Source organism: Arvicola amphibius, chromosome 9, assembly GCF_903992535.2.
Source record: "Arvicola amphibius chromosome 9, mArvAmp1.2, whole genome shotgun sequence".
In the NCBI taxonomy this organism is placed as follows: Eukaryota; Metazoa; Chordata; class Mammalia; order Rodentia; family Cricetidae; genus Arvicola; species Arvicola amphibius.
Window position 1 is genome coordinate 55,577,018 of NC_052055.2, and position 22,757 is coordinate 55,599,774.

Consider the following 22,757-nt stretch of genomic DNA (forward strand, 5'->3'; position numbering starts at 1 on the left):
GCATTGTGACACATGCACACACACCAGCCCCACACACACTTGCACACACATACTCGCAAGCACAAAATAAATGTAAAATGTGGGGGGGAGACATTTGCAGCTGAAAGCAAACTCTCCCTCTGTGTCCTGTGAGCCACTCTGGGAAATTACTGAAACCGAGGAGGGGGTTGTGGGGAATCCTCAGAGTGAGAGCCAACCTGGACAGAAGCCATGGTGATCTGAGGCTCCTCTACTTGAGATTGATACTACAAGTGTCCCTACACCTGTCCCTGTGTGGCCAGCCACCTGGTAGTGGGAAGGCCACACATCTGTTCACAGAAGCTGGAGAACAAGGAGCACAGGTGGAAAACCAGATTGTTTTGTTCCTTAAGCAAGGGTCACACACTGTCCCGTGGTGACAGCAAGAAGACAAAGTTGTGGCTGGGTCCAAAAAGAAGTGGAGGTGGCTGTCCCTTTGGTGTAACCTGAACAACCAGATAAGTTCAGATGTCAGAGGGAATTCTGGGATGTTACGTGATTACGAGGTTGCCAACCAACATAGTCATCTAGGGGCATGGGAGGAAGTGCTATGTTAGCTGGTGTGTTGGTGCACTAGACTAGTGTGCTAGATAGGTGTGCTAGGCTGGTGTGTAGGGTGCAGTAGGTTAGTGCGCTAGATAGGTGTGCTAGGCTGGTGTGTTGGTGTGCTAGATAGGTGTGCTAGGCTGGTGTGTAGGGTGCAGTAGGTTAGTGTGCTAGGTGTGCTAGGCTGGTGTCTTGGTGCACTAGTGTGCTAGGTGTGCTAGGCTGGTGTGTCAGTGCACTAGGCCACTGTGCTAGGTGTGCTAGGCTGGTGTGTTGGTGCACTAGGCCACTGTGCTAGGTGTGCTAGGCTGGTGTGTTGGTGCACTAGGCCACTGTGCTAGGTGTGCTAGGCTGTTGTGTTGGTGCACTAGGCCACTGTGTCAGGTGCTGCATTTTCACTTGACCTCATTTCAATTCTCCGTGGGTTTACCTGGCTATAACCCCCTTTGTAAGTAGAGAATCATCAAGGCTTTGTACGGTGACCAGACTGGGAAGGGGATCGGTTTCATCACTGGAGAAAATAGGATGAGTGTCTGACTGAGCTCACTTCTGTTAACTCACAGTACCTCCTGTTATCCTCACCCCGAACTTGTATGCATGTGAATACACATGCAGCCTTCTGCTTCCTGCCGAGAATGGAGCCAGAGAGAAAACGGGCAAGGATTATTGGCACTGTGCCCCACTGGTGTCTTGGCCCAGTCCAAAGAAGGTTGGAGGGAGAAAGAAAGGCTGAGGGCATATTAAAAAACCAAAACCCAAACAAGCAAACAAACAAAACCCATGGAAGCTCTGGCCAGGGAACAGTGCTCATAAGTACTGACAGGTTTAGTAGTGTGACCTCAAGATCCTAGGACAGAGTAAAGGCCAGCTGGATTGGAAAGGGCTCCAGAAATGAGCAGAGAATGGAGAAAGGGCCTTGCTCTGCCCAGAATCTGTAGTGCCTGCACTGGCCTCAGTGTAAATGCTCAGGGGGCAGCAGCGAGTCCCTGAATTCCTGCTTAAGATGACGGGTGCTGCCACAGGAAATCTCACCAGATAACATCAGGCTTACGTTAGAGTCAGACGAGAAAGGCCACAGTTACATGGTTTAGAGACCTCTTGCCACTGTTGCGAAAACTGAAGGCTCAGAGGAACATACAATACTGAAACCACCTCCAACATATGATGAACTGAAGGGTGACAGAAGACTACATCCACGTGATGTGCAAGAACCTGGAGGTGCACTCGGGAGGCAGAGGCAGGCGGATCTCTGTGAGTTCGAGGCCAGCCTGGTCTACAAGAGCTAGTTCTAGGACAGGCTCCAAAGCCACAGAGAAACCCTGTCTCAGAAAAAAAAAAGAACCCGGAGGTGGCTATGATATCAATTTTGAAAAGTAAAAATTATTTCTGATGTTGTACTTAGACAACATGTGACAGAAATGGAAGCGCTGCTGTAATGGCCTCACAAAGTGGCATTCTGTTGTCCACCGTGACCACAGTTTATCCTCTCTCCCCCCTTACAGTGGACACATACGTGCTATAGGCATGTGAGACTGTGAAACATACATGTGATGTACAGTACATAGAAGCATGTCTGTCTAGACCTTCCAGTGCTCCCAGGAAGCTGGGTCCTGCTTAGTGAGGTGTTTCCCACTGTGTTTTCTTGACTGAATGCAATGGTAGAGAGACCGCATGGTGTGGAAAGAATGCTGGATCTTCACATTTCTGCCCAGCCAGAGCTTGCGTTTCCTCAGCCTAATCTACCCCTTCTCCTGAAGAAAGAAACGAGTGACGGTCCCTCGCTTCTGTCAGTTCTAAGCAAGGACACCACGTCATCAGTGCGACCCTTCTGTCCCAGGAAACATCCTGTAATTTCCCCCTTCCAAATCAGAACTGAACACAACAAGATGGGTTCAGAAGCAGACGCTAAGAACAGTCCACTCCCACTAATAATGGAAGGGTTGAAGGCTTCGCCAACCTTTTCAAAGAACAGATTGGTGTAATTCTGAAGTCACAAATAGTTCCGCTCCTCCAGGAAGGAACTTTTAGAGGACTGGGCCCAGTTAAAAATCCATAAAGAGAGCCAGTGAAATGTGACGATATTGGAAAAGACCAGTTGGAGTGACAGAAAACTCAGTGGCCCTTTGTGTCCCTTGGTTTCTCGGGTTGCTGTGATGAGACCAGGGAGGAAGGATTCATGCTGTTCACAGTTTCAGAGGCTTCAGTCTGTCAGAGTGGGGAGGGCAGCTCACATTGCTGGAGGAGAGGGGGAGGGGAAAGGAGAGGGCAGGGGATGAAGACAGGATACCTAAGATCAAGTTCTCAGCCCAAAGGAGATTTATTTGCCCCAGAAGGACAAAGGACAAGGATAAGAGACAAAGACAGGAGAAGAGGACAAGGAAGAAGGAAGACGGGAGAGAGAAGGGTTATTCTCCTGTAGGGGACAAAGGACTACCTCTGGATAGAGATAAGACAGGCATGGCCCATAGGCAAATGATGATTTAAAAAGGTAAAAGGGGGAAGCCCCATGTTAGGAAGAGATATTTAATTATAATTGGGCATGTAAATTAGCTGATCAAAGGGGGCTTTGGATTGTTAAACTTTAGTACTTTGATAGTTGGATCTTGGTAGTCAGCTTCAGGAGGAGAAGAGATTGGCCTAATAAGGGAATAGACCTTGGTGGCTAGCTTCAGGAATATAATCTAATGGCTTTTAACAAGGCAGAGGGAATGGGAGAGAAGGAAAGTAAAAACCTGTAATCTCCATGTTTGCCATGCTCAGACCTGCTAGAGCCTCTCAGACAGGACTGTGGTAGCCAGCTCTCTCCTCCTCTTGTGCTTCTATTCCCTCCCGTGTCACAGCCCCATGTGACCACCTGCTCAGGCAGCCCCATCTGGAAAGTGCCTTCCCAGGCAAACTCAGAAGTGTTCTGGAATTCACTGTGCGCTTCTCAGTCAGCCAAATTGAAAGATCAGCATCACCAGTACACCCTCCTAGCAGGGACATGCTGAAGGGGCCTGATTTCTTCATTGGAATTAGTTGGAAAGAAGGCTGTAAAGCTGAATCTAAGTGTGCAAGGCAGTAAGTGGAGAGAAAAACACCAGCTACGGCAGAGGCATCTGTAAAATGAAGATGTGAACACATAAGATTCTGCTACTCCCCACCCCAAAGGTGGAAAGTTCAAATGTATTCCAGGACCCAGATGGGGTCTCTCCCTTTCCGGTACTGATCAAAAGGATAAGTTTGACACTTAAGCCATCTGGAGAATGGTTGACGCAAAGGAAACTCACAGCACTCGCAGCCAAGCTGCTAGATAACATAGTAGATAACCTGGAAGAGCTGATACCAATTAGGGTGGACACTCGTGCCGAATGGGAACACATAACTACAATTCAGGTTCTCCGACGATTTACGTGCGCTTGCTGGTCATAGCGGCAAATACCCGAGGGGAACAACTGAGGAGGGAGGTTTGCCTTGGCTCAGGGTTTCAGACATTTCTTTCCGTGGTTGGCTGGTGTGAGAACTGATCTTGGTTTTTAGCTGGGGAGAGAAGACCTTCATTGAGGACTTGTCTCCATCTGATTGGCCTGTAGGCGTATCTGTGGGGCAGGTTTTTTGTTTTGTTTTGTTTGCTTTTAATTTTTATTACCAATTAATAAATGGGGCCCAGCCCACTGAGTGAAGGGCTCAGCCCATTGTGAGTGAAGGGTCCATCCCACTGTGGCCATGCCCTCCCTGGCAGATGAGCCTGGGCTGCATGAGAAAGGTCCCTGAACAGGAGCTGTAGAATGAGCCAGTGAAGGTCTTCCTCTATGCTTCCGACCCCTGCTCTTGCATGAGTTCCTCCTCATTATGACTCAGTGCTCAGAGAGTGTAAGCCAATGAAACACTCTCCTCCCTGAGTTGCTGTTGGCCATGGTGTTCATCGTAGCAACGACAAGCAAATTAGAACATGTGGTTCCATGGCCTTGAGCCTGAAGTGACACAGGACGTGACAACGGAGAGATGGTGAAGCAGAGCAACTGCCTCATTGAAACTGGAAGCAGAATCGGGAAGGAACCTGGAACAAGATATACCCTTCAGAGGGGTTAGTGGTGGTCGGTGTCAGGACCATGCACATGCTCCCAAGCTCTTTGGCATCTTTTTTTCAAGAAGTTTGAAAAGATACACACCCAAGAAGCAAGGCAGTTTTACTAAGATCAAAGAGAAAGCACAAATTTGGGGTGCACAGCCCAGAAAAGCAGAGAGCCACCTGAGTGAGCAAGCACTCAAGGGCCATGGAGTTCAGCAGTTAAGGGGTGTAGTGAGGGTGGATTCCCATTTTGATGTCCATGTGTGAGTTATATGACCTTTTCCCTCTGCCTTGTAATCTATTTATCGATCTTGGATGAACTTAACGCCCTCATGATCCAATTACCTCTCAATAATGCCACCAGCTGAGGACCAAACACATGGATTTGGGAGAGAGGACGTGTCATGTTCGGACTTTAACATCTAATAAGATTCATGTCATGGGCCCAGCAATGGCTCAGCATGTAAAGCTATTCACTAATTTTGATAGCCTGAGTTTAATCCCTGGGACGCATATGGTGGGAAGAAGACAATTAATTGAGTCCTTCCTCAAAAAGCTCACATCTGCTGCTTTTTACTTCTGAAGTTAGTGTTTTTATTCATTGCATTGGGGGTCTTGTTGTTTTTGTTTTGTTTTTCTTTTTTAAGACAGGATCTCGTGTAGCCCAGGCTAGCTTCAAACTTGCTGTGTAGAAGATGACCTTGAACATTTAACTTCCTACCTCTGCTTCCCAAATGCTGGGATTACTTGCACGAGCCACCAAAGCCCACTAGGTGTTATATTCTATTGCCCAGACACCTTACAACACTCAGGATGGGGTCTCACCTCTCTCTTGGCTTCCTTCCCTGAGGAAGGACTTCATCTTCTCACATCTTTCCTGTCCCCGAGTGTGATGACTACAGCATATCTGGTAGTGACTCCTAGGAGAATAAAGGGACCCTGCACCCACTCAGCGTTGTGCTGGATGGTAGAGATACCTCGTCACTAGGCAAGCCCAGTTCCTGTTGAGGCAGGGTGGACATTTTCCTGAGGGAAATGGACCATCCAGTGGATAAGCAGCAGTGAGAGAATGTTTTTTTTAGAATACATTTGTTGATAAGTCGGTGAATGAAGTCCTCATTAGTCCTGCGTGGGCTCTGAGTGGCAGGAGCTCCTGAATGCCTCCCCCACAGGACAGGCAGAAGCAGGTTCAAGGCAGCAAAGTCCAGGTAAACAACAGGCTGGAAGAGGGGGTATAGTTAACATTGTGGGTTCTGTGATGCAAATACCCAGGCCACATCAGATTTCAAACCACCGCAGTCACTTCCTGGAAATGGAGCCATCTGCTCTTGTGAGCAGCTGCCGGCAGCCCCCGCACACATGGTTCTAGGCCTTCAAGGTGAGCCCAGCTGCATTCTTCTCCACGCACAACGTTGAATTGCACAAACTGAGAAAAAGCTCCCTCCCTGTATAGAACAAAATACATTCTACAGCCAGCATCCTTTTATAAAAGAAAGGCTATTTTAGCTGCTATGGCGGTGTAGACTTGCAATCCTAACAGTCCAGAGACCAGGGCGGGAAGACTTAGAGTTGGTGGCCGACCTGAGCAAGACTGCTGTTTTCGTCACCTTGACACTAGCTAGAGTCGTCTGGGAAGAGGGAGGCTCCATTGAAAATGTCCCTCCTTCAGAGTGGCCCGTAGGCTAGTCTGTGGGGGTGTTTTCTGGACTGATAATTGCTGTGGTATTGCCACCCTGGGCAGGTGGTCCTGCCTGGGCTGTATAAGAAAGGGGTTGAGTGAGCTGGAGCACCAGGAAAGGGGGCTGGAACTTGGGTCACTCATCTTCACAAGGAGAGGCTTCCTGGCTCCAGACTAGAAACCAGTGGCATTTGCATAATTTGAGGTAGAGGTTTTTCACTTCCAGGAGTCAAAAAGTCATCCCTTTGGGCACCATTGCAAGCCCCAAAAAGAGTTTGTAGCTTTAAGAAAAAAATGGCTTTCAGCTGGGTGGTGGTGCACACCTTTAATCCCAGCTCTCGAGAGGCAGAGACAGGAGGAGCTCTAAGAGCTTGAGGTCAGCCTGGTGTACAAAGCAAGTTCCAGGACAGGATTCAAAGCTACAGAGAAACACTGTCTCAAGAAAGAGAAAGAGAGAGAAAGAGAGAGAAGAAAAGAAAAAGCCGGGCGGTGGTGGCGCACGCCTTTAATCCCAGCACTCGGGAGGCAGAGGCAGGCGGATCTCTGAGTTCGAGGCCAGCCTGGTCTACAAGAGCTAGTTCCAGGACAGGCTCTAGAAACTACAGGGAAACGTTTCTGTCTCGGAAAACCAAAAAAAAAAAAAAAAAAGAAAAAAGAAAGAAAAATGGCTTTCAAGACCTGAGCAGGCCCCATTTTCACGGTGACCTCTGTTGCTATCTACAGCACAGCCAGAAAGGGACTGTTGACCTGTCAGCTTGTTGCCTCCGAAGTCAGTGACTTCTAAGGTCAACTGAAAACAGGGTCTTCAGGGCGGGAGTCTTGGGGGCTTCTTCAGACTTCCCTGGCTTTCAGTCTTGCCATCACAGAATCTTACCTTGACTTTGCTCCTAAACGGCTTCTCTTGATGCTTCATTGGCAAGAACTGAGTCGGTCACCTGAGAACTCCAAAGGCCAACAGATCAAGATCTCCACGACTGCTTAGCTCCATACCTGGTCTCTGGCGCCTCAGTGGCCACCAAACACCAGGGCAGGAGCACTTGAGGGCCAGTTCTGCTCCTCTGTGGGATGCTCACCCCCAGACCCATCGTCATGCTCACACAGTTCACTCCAAATGTCAGGGCTCCCAGTCAGGAAGGTAGAACCACAGAGCGTCTCTGAGGTGGCTTCAGAAGACCGGAAGAAGACTGTAGGTTTCATCTGGGACCCAGAAACTATTGGTAAAGTAGTAAACTAGCCGGCAGACAGGAAGGAGGAAGGCCCGGGAGATGCTCCGGTGCGTTAGAGAACCTCCCTTCCCCACTCCAAAGGAAGGATGTGCCCAATTTCCAAAGAGATAGCGTGAGAAAAAGAGACAGGGGTGTCTTAACTACAGGCATCTGTGTGTATACCTAGACGTGTTCCTGACCTCAGTCTGTGAATTTAAAAGACTTTAAAAAAAGATGCATCGTATTTTTCTAAATTTCATTGTTTTTATTTTGTGTGCACGGGTGTTTTGCCTGCTGAAAGAGCAGCCAGAGCACCAACTGCTGCGGCCTCTCCAGCCCCATCTTTTTTGGGGGGAGGAGGTAGGGATGCATCTCATGCTGTAGCTTAGGCAGCCCTCGAACTCACAAACTTCTCAGCCCCCATCACATCAGTTTATGTTAATATTTTTACATGTATTTTATTTCACAGCTGAGGACTAAACATGATAACAAAGCCATAGACAATGGGGAAAGCATTCAGTATTCACTTCTGGAGTTTTATTTGTTTATTTGTTGGTTTCCAGAGTAGCAGGGTCCAGCGGGTGTCCCTTGGGGGAGAGGGAAAAGTAGGTGTGGAATCAAGGACACAGGCACAGGGAACAGGTTGAAATAACAAGCTCAGTTTGTTTTTAAGAAGAGGTAAACCTTATATATCTCCCTCTGTGTGTGTGTGGGGGGGGGGGGGAGTCCACTGAGCTGGCATCTGCTAAGGTGATGTGGTTGCTGTTCATAGGTCCATGTCACGTCAAACTTGGCTACAGTTATCAAGGCCTCTGGCAGACCCAGGCTTGCTCTACTGTGCATATTCTTAATATCGGTCTCAGCCAGCTGGCTCTCAGGCCCATTAAGGCTTAGCCACCCCACAGACCAGGTTGGCCTCAAACTCAAGGCAGCAATCCTTTGCTTCAGCCCCCTGGGTAGCTGAGATATGAGCCATGTCCTAGGTTTTAGGACTAAGTGCTTGCTGGAGTTGAGGACGTCTACCTCTGAGGATGCTTCTGGAGGCAGAAAGGTACAAGCGAGCAGGAGTGGAGCCTGTCATGCAGACACATGGAAGTGACTCTCATCCGGAGGGTAGGATTGCAAAGCAATCCATGCCTCTGTTGCCTGGAGGCAGTGGAGCAGGCAGAGGTCCAAGAGGGCTGGGATGGTCAGGAATAGAAATTCAGAGGTCCATTTTCTGCTGTTCAGCGTGCCTAAGAACAACTGTGTTGCTGTGACTGCCCACCTTTCCCGCCTCTGGTTATGTGACAGTTGTATGTAAGCACCGGGCTCCTGATGCCCTTTATCACAGATACCTTTCTAGACTGCAGTTTCTCCATTTTCATTTCTGCTGCAGACGAGGTCACTGTCCACTTCTTTCCAAATTCACTGAAAGCGAGGGGGAGAGAGACAGAGACAGATTTATTTTTAATTATGTTATATGTACACATGAGCGTGAGAGCCTCAAGAGAGCATTAGATCCCCTGCAGCTGGAGTTGCAGGAGACCGAGAACCACCCGCAGTGGGTGCTGGGAAGCAACTCCGGGTCCCCCGCAGAAGCAGTACTCTGCACCGTCTCTCCAGCCCCAGAGATAAGAAGCAGCTTCCACTTCTCTCAGCCTCCTCTGTGATCTGTCTCATGTTGCTCCTCGTGTGCGGTTCCTCCAGTGCCTCTGTTTGTTATTTTTTCCATTGCTTGGTTTCGCACCCCAGAGTCTGGAAAGCTCCCTAAGAAGTAATCTAGGCAAAAGAGCAGGGATTGTGTTAGTAGAGCCTCAGAAAGGGGCCTGCCACCAACCTGTGCAGGGGCTGGTTTGCGTGAGCTAGACGGAGGAGCACATCCTGCTGGATGGGTCCAGCCGCACACCGGCATGCCAGGCTTGGGAAACAGGGAATGCCGACTGCAGCGTCACTGTCTTGTGCCCTCGTGCCATGGATAACCCATCCGGCCAGAAGGTGACCTGTTCAGAGAAGAGCCTATAGCCTCGCTTAATCAAATCCTTACTGCAAACATTATTCTCACACACACAAAAAAAGTTCTTTTTAAAAGTGGTCTTGAACACACATTTATTTCCTCCATTTTCAATGGCTTATAGGTCCTTAAAGACCACATAATGCTACGCAGTGGTTTGCCGCTGCCAAGAGCTTCAAATCCGACACACCATGGCTTTATCTTCAAAGCCATCCCTTTGTTGTTCTCTGTCATCCGCTCAGATTTGTATTCCAGCAAACAATTATTGAAAAATGGATTAGGAGCCAAACTCTTGAATCCTGTTTTGTTTCTCTCCAGCTGGGCATTTTCACTTCATCTGGCCCTGCAGTGAATCCTTGACGGTCACAGGCAAGATGTTCCATGTTCCCGGACTATTCAGCCATCCCTGGGGATAGCTCCCCACAGCTCTCCCAGCTAAGCCTGCCCGTCGCTCCCCTGAACCACCGGCACTGTCCTCAGCAAGCCCCACGCTCACGTCAGTTCATTGTGTTCAGTGTGGGCAAAGAGTCCAGTGTCATTTGAAGAAGTGCACATTTATTAAACTCTACAAAGAAAAAAAACATTATTTTATCCGTACACATCCTTACAGTTTAGAAAATGCTCCTGAATGTATTAGCTCATGTAATTCTGAGTTGGAACTTGTATCTGAAAAACAAAAATTAGGTTGTAACTCAGTGATACAGTGCTTGACTAACACACATATGGCCTTGAGTTCAGTCCCCGGTGCTGGGGGGGTGGGGGAGAGGATAGGAAGAATAGGAAAAGGGAATTAATTCAAGCTAGTAAAATCCAATTATCCTTGAGGCTGCCAAACCTGTATTTTTACCTGAGTAATAATTGGTTTGTAAAACAAAACAAGTTATAGGCCTGGAGAGATGGTTCAGTGGTTGAAGGTGCTCATTGTTCCTCCAGAGGGCAGTTCCCATGGGGCGTGGCCTGGAGAGGGGCGTGGCCTGGGAGGGATGGAGCCTTGGAGAGGGGCGGGGCCTGGGAAGGATGGAGCCTTGGAGGGAGGGGCCTGGAGAGGGACTTCGGAACCTGTCTCCAAGGATCTAGTGCTCTCTTCTGGTCCCTGAGGGCACCTGAACATATGTGGTACATGCCTGCTTTCTCATGAACATACGTGCACACACACACACACACAAGGGAACAAGATCCCCATCTGTGGGCCTCTTTGTCTGGTCTCCAGCCTTTTGCTTCCACACTTCACCTCTTGTCCCCTTTGAGGCGGGTCCGCCTTTCGGCCCACTAAGGATGAAATGAACATTCTAGGCTCTGTGTACTAGATACCCAGGTCCATTGTGCCTATGTTAGTTTCTGGAAAATTCCCCCTTGGTGTCAGGCAGCCACCCAAACCTCAGTCTGAGAGACCTATGTTCTAGTCATGCAGAACATTACCCTTCCCCAGTGTGGAGAGTGACGTAAACTCACGCCCGCCGCTCTGCCTGTGGCAGGGCTGGCATCTCCATGGCACAGAGGCAGCAGGAGTACTGTGCCTCCTTATGCAGCCAAAGCTAAACAGCATCACTAGATGCCACCCAGTGACCCCAAAGCCCAGGACCGACTGCTTTCATCCGTCTACCTGTCAGCCCCTGCCGGCTCTTCAGTGCCGTAATCTCGTTAAAGTCCTCAGATCCAGCTTCTCCCCAAATCTCCTGATTGCTTTTTAGTTCTGGATTCATTTGCTGTGGGATCTTAGAGGACTTTCTCAAGCCTTATCTTGGTCTTCCCCAGGCATGTCACACACCCACAACTGAGCTCACTCACATTCCTACAGTAGGCAAGCTAGACCAAGCCACCATTTCTTTACAGTTATCCCCCATGGCTGCCTCTCTCACCTCCTAGGACTTTCTAAGATCCACCATCTAAGCAGATTCTCAGCTAGGGCACACGTTACTTGGAACCTCATCAAGTTCCATCCCTGACTCCCACCCCAGGATCTGGACTGAAGCTGAATTCCTGGGATGTGGGCCTGAGCATAGGTGTTTTAATTTTAGGGTGTTTGTTTTAGGTTTGGGGTTACTAATGAGAACATCACCTGCCTTTCTCTTTGCAAATTCACACATTGCCATTTCCTGAAGCTGACTTCCAAGGTGCTGTAGGGAATGCTGAGCCCAAAGCTTAACAGAAAAACATCTCCCCTCATCCTCCTCAGGTCATCCCTGGAGAACTCGATAGAACCTTTGTGAGGTCCCCATCACTCCAGCTCACTGTGAATGAATGGCTGCCGTCTGTTTCCCCGTAGATCCAGTTCCCTTTATGTTTACAGTGTCTAGCCTGCAGTAGACAGGAACGGAATGGTTTGTTGATAACAAAAAGAACTTAGAATTTTGCTTTGTTTTTTAAGATTTTTTCAAATTTTTAAGTGTGTGTATGTGTCCTCATGTCTGTGTAGTCTGTGTGTGTGTGCACATGTGTATGTGAGTATAGAACCTGAGAGCCAGAGGTGTTGGGTGCCCTGGAGTGGGAGTTACAGGCAGCTGTGAGCTGCGTTGTGTGGGTGCTGGGAACAGAACTTGGCTTCTCTGGAAGAGCAGTACAGTGCTCTGAAGTGCTGAGCCATCTCTTCTGTCCCAGAACTTAGATTTTTTTTTTTTTGCTTTCACTTTCCTTTGATATGAAACTTAATTAAATACACTGTTAAAAGCAGTGTATTTTTGAGGCTGCAATCCTTCTGTGTTTTTTACCTGAGTAATAATTGGTTTGTAAAACGAAATTATTGCGGGGTGAAATGGAAAGAAATATTCGCTTAGCTGGGGAGAGGAAGCTGCGCTGCCTACCCCGAGGACACTGATGTGGATTTCTGTGCAGACTGCTTGGCTCTGTGGATCTGGGTATCTTAGATCCACACTCAGTCTCACTCACAACTTCCTGCGGGAAAACTCATCGGTGTCTCCTTCACGGCAGAAGTCCCAGCAGGAAGGCGAGGCTGGATAAACACGAAGTTCAGTTTTGATCTTGTAGCACAGGTTTGTCACCCTTAACCCATCTAGACTCTGCTACTACCCAGCCGCAACATTGCTGATTCAGCATTGAGTCCTGCAGAGCTGCCGGACCCCAGGGTTCCCCACGGGGACAGCTATGCCCAGTGCTGTGCCCAACACTCTTCTTACAGGATTCTGTTTAACCCTTGGTTCCATTCCTTGAGATGGGGACTGCCGTCATCCCCAGCTGAGAAAACAGGCTCAGAGAGATAGCCAGATGCGGTCCAGTTCAGCTAGCTTCAGCATCCAGCATCCGTTCCTCTTCTCCACGTCTACATCACACCTCTCCATGGCTCCATCTTTGCCAGGAGCTTCCACGCTTTGGGGCCACCCTGGCATCTGAGAGGTACGGCCCCCTTCAGTGCTTCTTCTGCAGTCTCTTGGTTTTGCGTGCCTCTCCTGGCCCACAGACTGTCCCAGAGCTCTTTGATTTACTCTGTTATTTCTGGTACTTACGCTAGGGGTGTGAGATCAGTAGATAACATGTCCGTGTCAAGCTATGACCCCTTAAACTTGTCCTCATTTCGTCTTCACAACAACTCTGGGAAGTAGAACTCTCCTCAGTTTTATAGATAAAAGCTCAGAAAGGTTAAGCAATTGGCTCAGTTCCCAGAGAAAGTAAAGAGGGAGCCATATTTTATACCTAGGCATCCACCTCTCGCCAGCCCTGATGCAGTCCATAATAGGACACTAGGGAACTCATGTACTTCCCTGCGTGCAATTCTGCCCTGGGCCTCTCTTCTCCAGCCACTATCACTGTCACCTTCCCAACCCCAAAGCCACCAGCCCAGAGCCAATTACTGCCACTATTCAGACGTATTACTATTGCAGTCATTAGAAAACCCACAGATTGGCAGACCCTCCAAACCAAAGATTAAAAATAAGGATGATTTTTATGTATCAGTATCTCTGACCTCCCTTAACGATCCAGGCAGACTTCGCACACCTGGCCTGCAGCAGCTTTGTGCACCGCCCTTTAGGGAGTTGGGTTTCTGTCCTTTCATGTAAACTGCAGTTTGAGGAGAACACACTACTACAGCCCCACCGACCACACTTGACAGCCGGCAGAGACTCTCCGGGTGTCTAGCCTTGTCTGTGGCTCTACCTCGCTGGCCCCGGGTCAGCTGCTTCCATTAGGCTGACCCCATCCTTTCTATAACCTCCACATCTCACTGCTAATGTAGGTGTGTCTCCCTGGGGCCTGCCTGTGCAGGTGTGTGAGGGTCTCCACAAGTTCTAGAAACAGTGGAGAGCCACACGTGGCTGTGGGATGCCTACTGACACAAGACAAATGTCTTCAAAGCAAATAAAAGCAATTATTTTTGGCAGACTGCACAGACCCAACAATGGGGCTTCTCAGAATATTGAGATTTCCTGCTCTTCTGGGAACCCTGGAACAAAGTACTCTCTGCTGAAGATTCTCAGATGCGCTGCCAAGAAGAAGGGCTCCCTGGCAGGGGAGTTCTGTGTACTATTTAAAGAATGGACCTTATACAAGAGAAGCAGCGCGAGATGGCCAGGGTTTTCACTGAGGACAAGGAGGGTGGCCATGTGGCAGAGTCAGACAGGAAATGAAGCTGTGTTCAAAACAACACTGGCCATTTGCCCTGTTTGGAAATTCCATTTAAAGTTATTGAATTCATTTTGAGTGCTGTGAATTATTTATTAATGCTCTATATTTAACTTGTTAAATGAAGAATGTGTTCCTGTAAGGGAAAGCCTGTTTCAGTCTATTGCAGATAGTCTTGAGACGTATTTCTAAAAGTTAGAGCATTGTCCCAAGGGGCCCAGTGAAGAAACCGAAACTTTTCCACTTGTGTTATCTTTGTGGTCATTTGGTCTCATGGCGGCTGTGCATTTGCTTCTTTTCCCTTGCCATCCCTTTCCCCTCTTCTGCTCATCCAGAGGCAGTGACTCCTTCTGAGCCTGCTAGTGTGGTAGAGGTAGACCATCTGGGAAGTGTAGTTACCATGGGTGACCGGCTACTGTGACAGCCCAGCCAGCACAAGGTTTGTAGTTATCCGACTATCATCTAGGATCAGATCCTGAGGCAAGGCCAGGAGGTCTAAGAAAATAGACCTTGGTCCATCCACTAGAGCCAACTGGGATGTTTTGTTCATTTTGAGACAGAGTCTCATGTAGCCCAGGCTGGCCTCAAACCTGCTACGTCGCTAAAAATGACCTTGAAGGTCTGGTTCCACCTCCCATATACAGGGATTATAGGCGTGCATCATGCACCAGGTCCTCTGTTCACTCATCTCTTTACTACATGCAACTGCCAAACGTGAAAGTTCCATTATGGTCAGTTTTTTTTTTAATAAAATATTTATTTACTATGTATACAATATTCTGTCTGTGTGTGTGCCCGCAGGCCAGAAGAGGGCACCAGACCTCATTACAGATGGTTGTGAGCCACCATGTGGTTGCTGGGAATTGAACTCAGGACCTTTGGAAGAGCAGGCAATGCTCTTAACCTCTGAGCCATCTCTCCAGCCCCTGGTCAGATTTTTTTAAAGCCATTTTTTTTTTTTTCTGGAAGTTGGTGATGCAGATCAGGCATCACTAATTCAAAACTTTGGAACTCTTTTGAGTACCAAGATGACAAGTCAATGCTGCAGAATTTGCTACATGCACAAAATCATTGAAAATATTGAAAAAAATTACCTTCAGGCTATGGCTATAGCATGCATATAAAACACATATGAGTTTCTTATTTATACTTGAGTCCCATCTTCCGTATCTCATTGTGAGCATGTAAATTTTCCAAAACTTGGAAAATCCAAAGTTCAGCACCCTCTGTTCTCAAGAAATAATCAGGAATTGGCCTTCAACTGTCTGCTTAGGGGACTGGAGAGATGGCTCAGTGGTTAAGAACACCTTATTGCTCTCTCAGAGGAGCAGGGTTCAATTCCTAGCACCCACATGCTGAGTTATAGCCAGCAGTCACTCTTACTCCAGGTATCTGATGCCCTCTTCTGCCCTCCTCAGGTAACAAGCACCATGTGATACACAGATATACACGCAGCAAAACACTCATAAAAATAAAATAAAATGATTAAATATAGTTTAAATTGTTTCAAGTCTGCTTAAGCTTTTGTTTTATCCCTTTATAATTCTTCCATATCTTCCAATATTCTGTCTGTCCAATGTTCGGTAAGATCAGTTTAACAGAGATAAGTGTCTTGCGATGTAGTCTATAGGATACAAGCAGACCTCTACAAATACTACTCAATACACAGTGCTCAACAAATACTAAATATTACAACAGGGGGGATACATTATAGCTTTACTAGTGGAAACAGTGCAAGCATGAGGTTAGAAAGAAGAAAAGTGGAGGAGCAGAATGTTCTCAGCATGGCCAGCTGATCAATCTCTTTAATATTTTGTAAGCCGCCTGGCGGTGGTGGCGCACGCCTTTAATCCCAGCACTTGGAGGCAGAGGCAAGTGCCTCTCTGTGAGTTCAAGGCCAGCCTGGTCTACGGAGCAAGTTCCAGAATAGGCTCCAAAGCCACAGAGAAACCCTCGAAAAACAAAAAACAAAATAAAACAAAATTTGATAATAAAAAGTACACAAATTGACAGTCTGTAAAATAAATCAATAGCGCATGTGATAACATATCTACCCTCATACATAATAAAAATATAATAAAACAAAGTATATCAGAAAGAAAAAAGTTATAAATTACTAATATCAGATGGAGCGGCATTGCGGCCTACGTGGTGCACATTAAAAGAATAGCCATGCAATGTGAGGAAGATCTGTACACAGGAGTTGCTTGCCTTGAACAATAGAGCTACTGCACACAAGCAGAAATGGCAATTGGAGTCAGCCGTCATCTAGGAAATGAATGCAATTAGTCATCGACAACCTTTCAAAACAGAAAGCACCAGGCCCAGATATGCTTAAGGGTCGAATCTACACATTTAGGGAGATCTCGCCAATTTTCCCATCTTTTCCCCAAACCAGAAGCCTACAGGACACATCCTAACTTATGCTGAGACCAGCCGCAGTGAAAGAAAAAGAACCTGTGGTGTCTTCTGTGCACAGACACCAGAATCTTCCTCAGAATATTGGTAACTTGGTTCCGACAGTGTATGAAACAGTCATATAACCATGGTCACACGGGTTTGATTCCAGCCACACGAGGCAGGGTCAGTTTGCTCAAAAGTAATGACCCAATTACTTGTTGATTATTGATTATATTATGATAAGTGTGTGCCTATAATCCCAGCACTTGAAAGCAAGAGACAGGAAAACCAGACTGATCTTGAGATCAGTCACAGTTATGCTATGAGTTCAAGACTACCTGGGGGGGAGGGGCTGGAGAAATGGCTCAGCGGTTAAGAGCACTACCTGCTCTTCCAAAGGTCCTGAGTTCAACTCCCGGCAACCACATGGTGGCTCACAACCATCTGTAATGAGGTCTGGTGCCCTCTTCTGGCCTTCTGGCACACACACAGACAGAATATTGTATACATAATAAATAAATAAATATTTTTTAAAAAAAGACTACCTTGGGGTACATGAGACACATCCCCACTTTATACAGTGCTGCGCATCAATTCCAGAACTTTATGTATTTGAGGCAAGTTCTCTATTGACCAGCCTACATCTGCCTTTCTTTTCTTAAAGATTAGTTTGTCTATTTTGTTTGTTTATATGTATACAATGCCTACATATGTACCTGCATGCCAGAAGAGGGCACCAGATCTCATGATAGATGGTTATGAGCCACCATGTAGGTGCTGGGAATTGAACTCAGGACCTCTGGAAGAGCAGCCAGGGCTCTTAATCTCGGAACCATCTCTCTAGCCCCTGCCTTACTGATTTCTAAAACAGAAAAGGGACCAGAATTGACAGCTCCCTAAAACCAGATGTACAGATGGCAAACACGAACATGAAAAGGGGCCCAGCCTCATAGGTCACAACGACAGACCTAATGCTATTAAAAATGGTTCAAATCAAAATCCGTAACAAAACCAAATGCTGGTGAGACTGTGGAGCAGCAAGAACTCACCTTCCTTGCCGGTGGGCGCAAAGGGCACAACTAGAAGACTGGTGTGGAATATTATTTTAAGGTATGTTACTTTTGTTTATGCTCAGGAACATTTGTTTAATGATGCAAACATGTGTCTGATTAAATAAAATTCACCTGCCGTCAGGAGGCTGAATCAGCAACGAGCTGACAGGAAGTTGTAGGGAGGAGCCAGATGAAGAAAGGTTTTTAAAGAGGAGCTGGGAGAAGCAGGAAAACGTCTTGGGGGAACACGAGGAGGTGAGCTGCCTGCTATTCAGCCTCTCTGGGGAGCAGACTTCTACGTCAACCTTTAAATCCTGAGTTCTTTCGAGGAGCAGAGTTTCCTCAGGCTGCAATTCTTGCTGCTTAACCAGTGCTGGTTAGGAGAGCAGTAGCTTCAAAGGCAGCAACAATGAGAAAAAGAGGACCACAGGAGACAGACCGGTTGTTCCCCTCGAAGCCAAGCAGTCTTACCAGACAGCTAGGCAACTGTGTTTGCTGATACAACCCGGAGATTGATACTTACCCAGGAAGGGCAGGCTGGAGTGAGTGGGAGGAATGACTGCCTGGATTTCTCAGGGAGAAAAGGTGGGTGTCGAGGTAGAACACAGGGGGATTTCTGGGAATGAAATTCCGCTCTACAGCACTGTTGGTGGGAGGCATTTAAACAATTACTAAAATCCCCAGAACTGAAATTGTTTTAATTATATTTGTTTACCATGCATGTGGGGGTCGGCTCGTAGAGTCAGGTCTCCCTCTACTGTGTGGGGTCCTGGGAACGAACTTGGATTGTCAGGCTTGGCAGTGAGTACGTGAGCTCAAAATGCATGGAACGTTCTAGCACAAAGCATGAGTCCCAGTGTAAACTCCAAACTTCAATTAATAAAATGCCAATAGCAGTTTGTCCTACAAGCTTCAGGATGTCAGGGTCACCCTGGTGGTAAAATGTCACTTGTGCTGAACACAAGTATAGTAATGTCAACCTGGATCTAAAGCTGTGGGCGTGTGGGTTATTGGTACAGTCCTAACGGTGTTCTCGTGTTCCTAGTTCTTAACAAAGGATAGAAACCTTGTTGTTTGTTTTATTGAGACAGAGTCACAATACATTATCCAACCTAGCCAGGAACTCTTTCTGTTCGTTTAATTTTTATTTACTTTTGGAGGCTGGAGAGGTGGCTCAGCAGTTAAAGAGCACTGGTTGCTCTTCCAGAGGTCCTGAGTTCAATTCCCAGCACCCACATGGTGGCTCCCAACCATCTACAGTGAGATCTGATGCCCTCTTCTGGTGTGTAGGCATACATGCAGACAGAACACTCATCTAAAAATATATATAAATAAAATTTTTAAAAAAGAAAAATTTATTTACTTTTATTTTATATTTATTTTATATGAGTGTTTTACCTGCGTGTATGTCTGTCTATACATGTGTTTGCATGGTGGCCACGGAGGCCAGAAGAGGGAGTCATATCCCTTAGAAGTGGAGTTATAGCCAGTTGTGGGTTGTCATGTGGGTACTAGGACTCAAACTCTGGTCCTCTGCAAGAGCAAAAGTGCTTTAACCACTGAGCCATCTCTTTCTGCAGTCCCGCTAGCCGAGAACTCTTGAATTCAAGTGATCCTCTCCCTCAGTCTGAGCATCAGGAAGCAAAGGTCTTTAAGTTCGTCTTCAAAGAGTAATATGTGTAAACCCAACCATAGCAGTGAAACTAAACCACAAAGCTCTGCCTAGCTGTGAAAATTAAAAGACACAAAATCAGTGACCAGATTCCTCTATGGGTGTTCCAAGTACTCAATTATCTACATTCACCAAAATTACGGCACATAAAGCCGGTTAGCACATAGTATTCTTAGGAGGTCGTTGGGTTTAGGGAAGCCTGCTTTCAGCGCGTTACAAAGACAAATGAGAATTTATCAAGGACTCTGAGTATTGGATAGAAGTGTAGATTTTAGCCACAGTTTGGGAGGTGACACCATGTTAGCATCCGTCCTGGCACTGGTCAGACTCTGAGAAATCATCCTCCAACTCACCTATCATTACCTTCTTGCAGAAGCACGTGGGATTCCAGTCAGTCTGGACCACTCTGCATGTTACCTAGGAAACCATTATTTGTTTTTTTCTCCAGCTAGAAGAAAAAGGGTGAGTGGAGAACGGCTTCAGAATCCTTTATTACGGGCTGTTTTGTAGCTCCGCGGGGCCTCCCTGCTTGCCTGTCTTCTATCCCCTGCTCCAGTTTGATCTGGATTTGCAGTATCCGGCCACTGCCCAGGCACACACAAGGCAATATCGGCAGAGCCTCAGAGTGTTGGGTTTTCATCTGTGCTTGCTGCTTTGTGTTTTGTGCATGTATTTGGAGCCAATGTTTAAAGATCAGGGTATAGCTCATAAAGCCTTTATCCGCTGCCTGTTCCTTTGAAAACCTGAAGTACCTGGCAGTACTGAAGCTGTAGCTCCTCACAGGGTAATCTGCCAGAGCAGAGCGGCTGGACACTTAGCCAGGGCACAGGATTCCATTGAGACTGCTCATCACCTACCGCACCAAGGCAGGGACATTCCCTGCTCTTCCCAACACGGAGCGTTAATCTCCATTCACCAGCAGGACACTCCCATTCCTGTGGGAAGTGGTCTCTTTTCCCACATCTGGATGAGAAGTGGAGAAATCAGACAGCCGATGAACAAGTTAATGAAAGCCATGTTCTGTTGCACAGGAGGACTATAATCTTCATCACTCAGAGGATGATGAGTTCAAGGCCAGCTTGGACAACTTACTGTCTCAAAAAGTAGAAAAGCAGGTTATGTATACAGCTCAGTGGCGGAATGCTTACCTGGCATGTGCAAAGTCCTGGGTTCAATCCATAGCACTAAAGCAGATAAACAACCAGGATGGATGGATGGATAGATAGATAGATAGATAGATAGATAGATAGATAGATGATAGTAGATAGATAGATAGATTGATTGATTGATTGATGATAGGTAGATGAATATTGTATTAAGCCAAGCATGGTATTAAATCTTAGCATTTAGGAGGCCAAGGGAAGAAAATTGTTATGAGTCCGAGGCTAACCTGACCTACATAGTGAACACCAGGCCAGCCAGGTGTACATAATGAGACTCATTAAAGGGGAAAAAGATCAGTCTTGGAGTGAGTGTGCAACGGGAAGCCAGCTACCGAGACAGGACCCTGCTCATTCCCTAGACGTTTCCTCATTTCTGCTCCCTGCAGCTTTGCAACTCCAAGTCTGGCCTCTAGGGACCTGTATTCTTGGAGTGTGTGCTCGCTGCCTCTAATCGACCTGTCATGCATCTGGAAGTTAAGGTTCTCGGTGACGCTTAATCTCTCCTCCAAACTGACCTCCCTCATTCTCTCCACCATCCTGATTTCTCTTCTACACATGGGCCGTCACGCTTGTTTCTCATTCGATAGTAAGTGCTGTCTGTACACTGTGATTCTTCACATAAACGTATCAGAACAGCCTGGCTCTTCCTCCCTCACCATCCCATACTCCTTAGAGCTAGTAGAACCATGAAATAATTTAGCCAATTACCTTTAGGAAAAGAAAGAAGAAAGGCCATGGTCTTCAGCTGGTTATCTTGAAGCCTTTCAGTCAGTGCCTAGCACCAGGCCCACAGCTTTGCTCCCCTCTCTGCTGGAATTCCTTTACCTGATCGAGAGGAGGCAAAAGTTCTCTTTCACTTTCTCCAGCCTCTTTACCGGAACTGATCACTTAAAAAATAAGAGATTTGGGCTGGGTGAACTGGTGCATGACTATAAAAAGCCTGGAAGCAGGAGGATCAGGAGTTCTAGGCCAGCATCAGGTACCTGAGCCCTTGTCTCTAAAAAGAGCAGAGGCAGGAGGATTGGGAGTTCAAGGTTTGACTAAATAGGGACTTCTGCATGGGACCGGGATGGTAAGTGACTGTCTGAAGGGGGAGGAAATCAAGTGTTAGTTTGTTGTTGTTTTGAGACAGCAGTTGGACGGGCGGGCAGTGGCCCACGCCTTTAATTCTAGCACTCAGGGAGGTAGGGGCTGGTGGATCTCTGTGAGTTCAAGGCCAGCCTGGTTTACAGCTTGTGTTCCATAGACAGCCAAAAAAAGACAGCAGCTTATCCTATGTATCCCAGGCTAGCCCTGAACTCATGACCTTCTTGTCTTCATCTCCACAGTGCTTGGCAAGAGGTGTGAATCAAGCATCCCCGGTAGAATAAATACTGTAAGCTTTGCGGCTGGGGACCATCAAGATGTCTCAGTGGGCAAGGGCACTTGCCACCAAACCTAATTTGACCTGAGTTTGATCCTCAGAAATTACATGATGGAAAGAGAACTAACTCCAACAAGTTTTCCTCCGACCTCCACAGGTTCACTGTGGCAAACACATGAGACACACACACGAGACACAGAACACACACACACACACATGCACACCAGACACACACACACCACACACCACATACACACACAACAAACACACACAACACACACACGACACACAGACACGCACACACACGACACACACGCATATGACACAGTCACACACACGACACGCACACCACATACAACAAACACACACGGCACACAGACACGACAGTCACACAGACATGACACGCACACACATATGACGCACACACACACAGTCACACATGACACACACAAACAAATAGATCTTTTAGATTTTTGAAGATTTGTTTTGTACGCATGAGTGTTTTGTTCGCCTGTACGCCTGTATACCATGTGTGTGCCTGGTACCCATGGAGGTGAGAAGAAGGCAGAAGAAGAGCTGCAGTTTGGATGGTTGAGAGCTGTCGTGTGGTTCCTGGGAATTGAACCAGGATCCTCTGTAAGAGCAAAAGATGTTCTCAACTACTGAGCCATCTCACCAGCTCCTGCCACACACACACCCCACTTTAAAAAAAAAAAAAAGGAAAGAGATTAGGCACAGTGGCACAAGCCTTTAATCTTCAGGAGGCAGAGGCAGATGGATTTCTGAGTTTGAGGCCAGTCTGGTCTACATAGAAAGTTCCAGACCAACCAGGGCTACAGAGTAAGACCCTGTCTCAAAAATCAAACAAAACAAAAGAAAGAAAAAAAAAATGCAGGCATTTAAAACACTGATCCCGTGCACTTGAAAAGAAAGGGAGGAAACCGATCTGACGTGGACAGAGTGATGCTTCACTTCCCCCTTCCACTCTGTGCCTCCAAACTCCAGTGTCCCCAGACTACAGAGTCTGCTCACCCCAGAAGT

The 22,757-nt window shown here is 47.2% G+C and overlaps 1 protein-coding gene across 3 annotated transcripts in view; it reads left to right on the forward strand.

The window, feature by feature from the left end:
* Positions 1-22,757, forward strand: part of Pced1b (PC-esterase domain containing 1B) — a 109,899-nt gene that overhangs the window by 63,994 nt on the left and 23,148 nt on the right. The gene's annotated exons all lie outside the window — the stretch shown is intronic.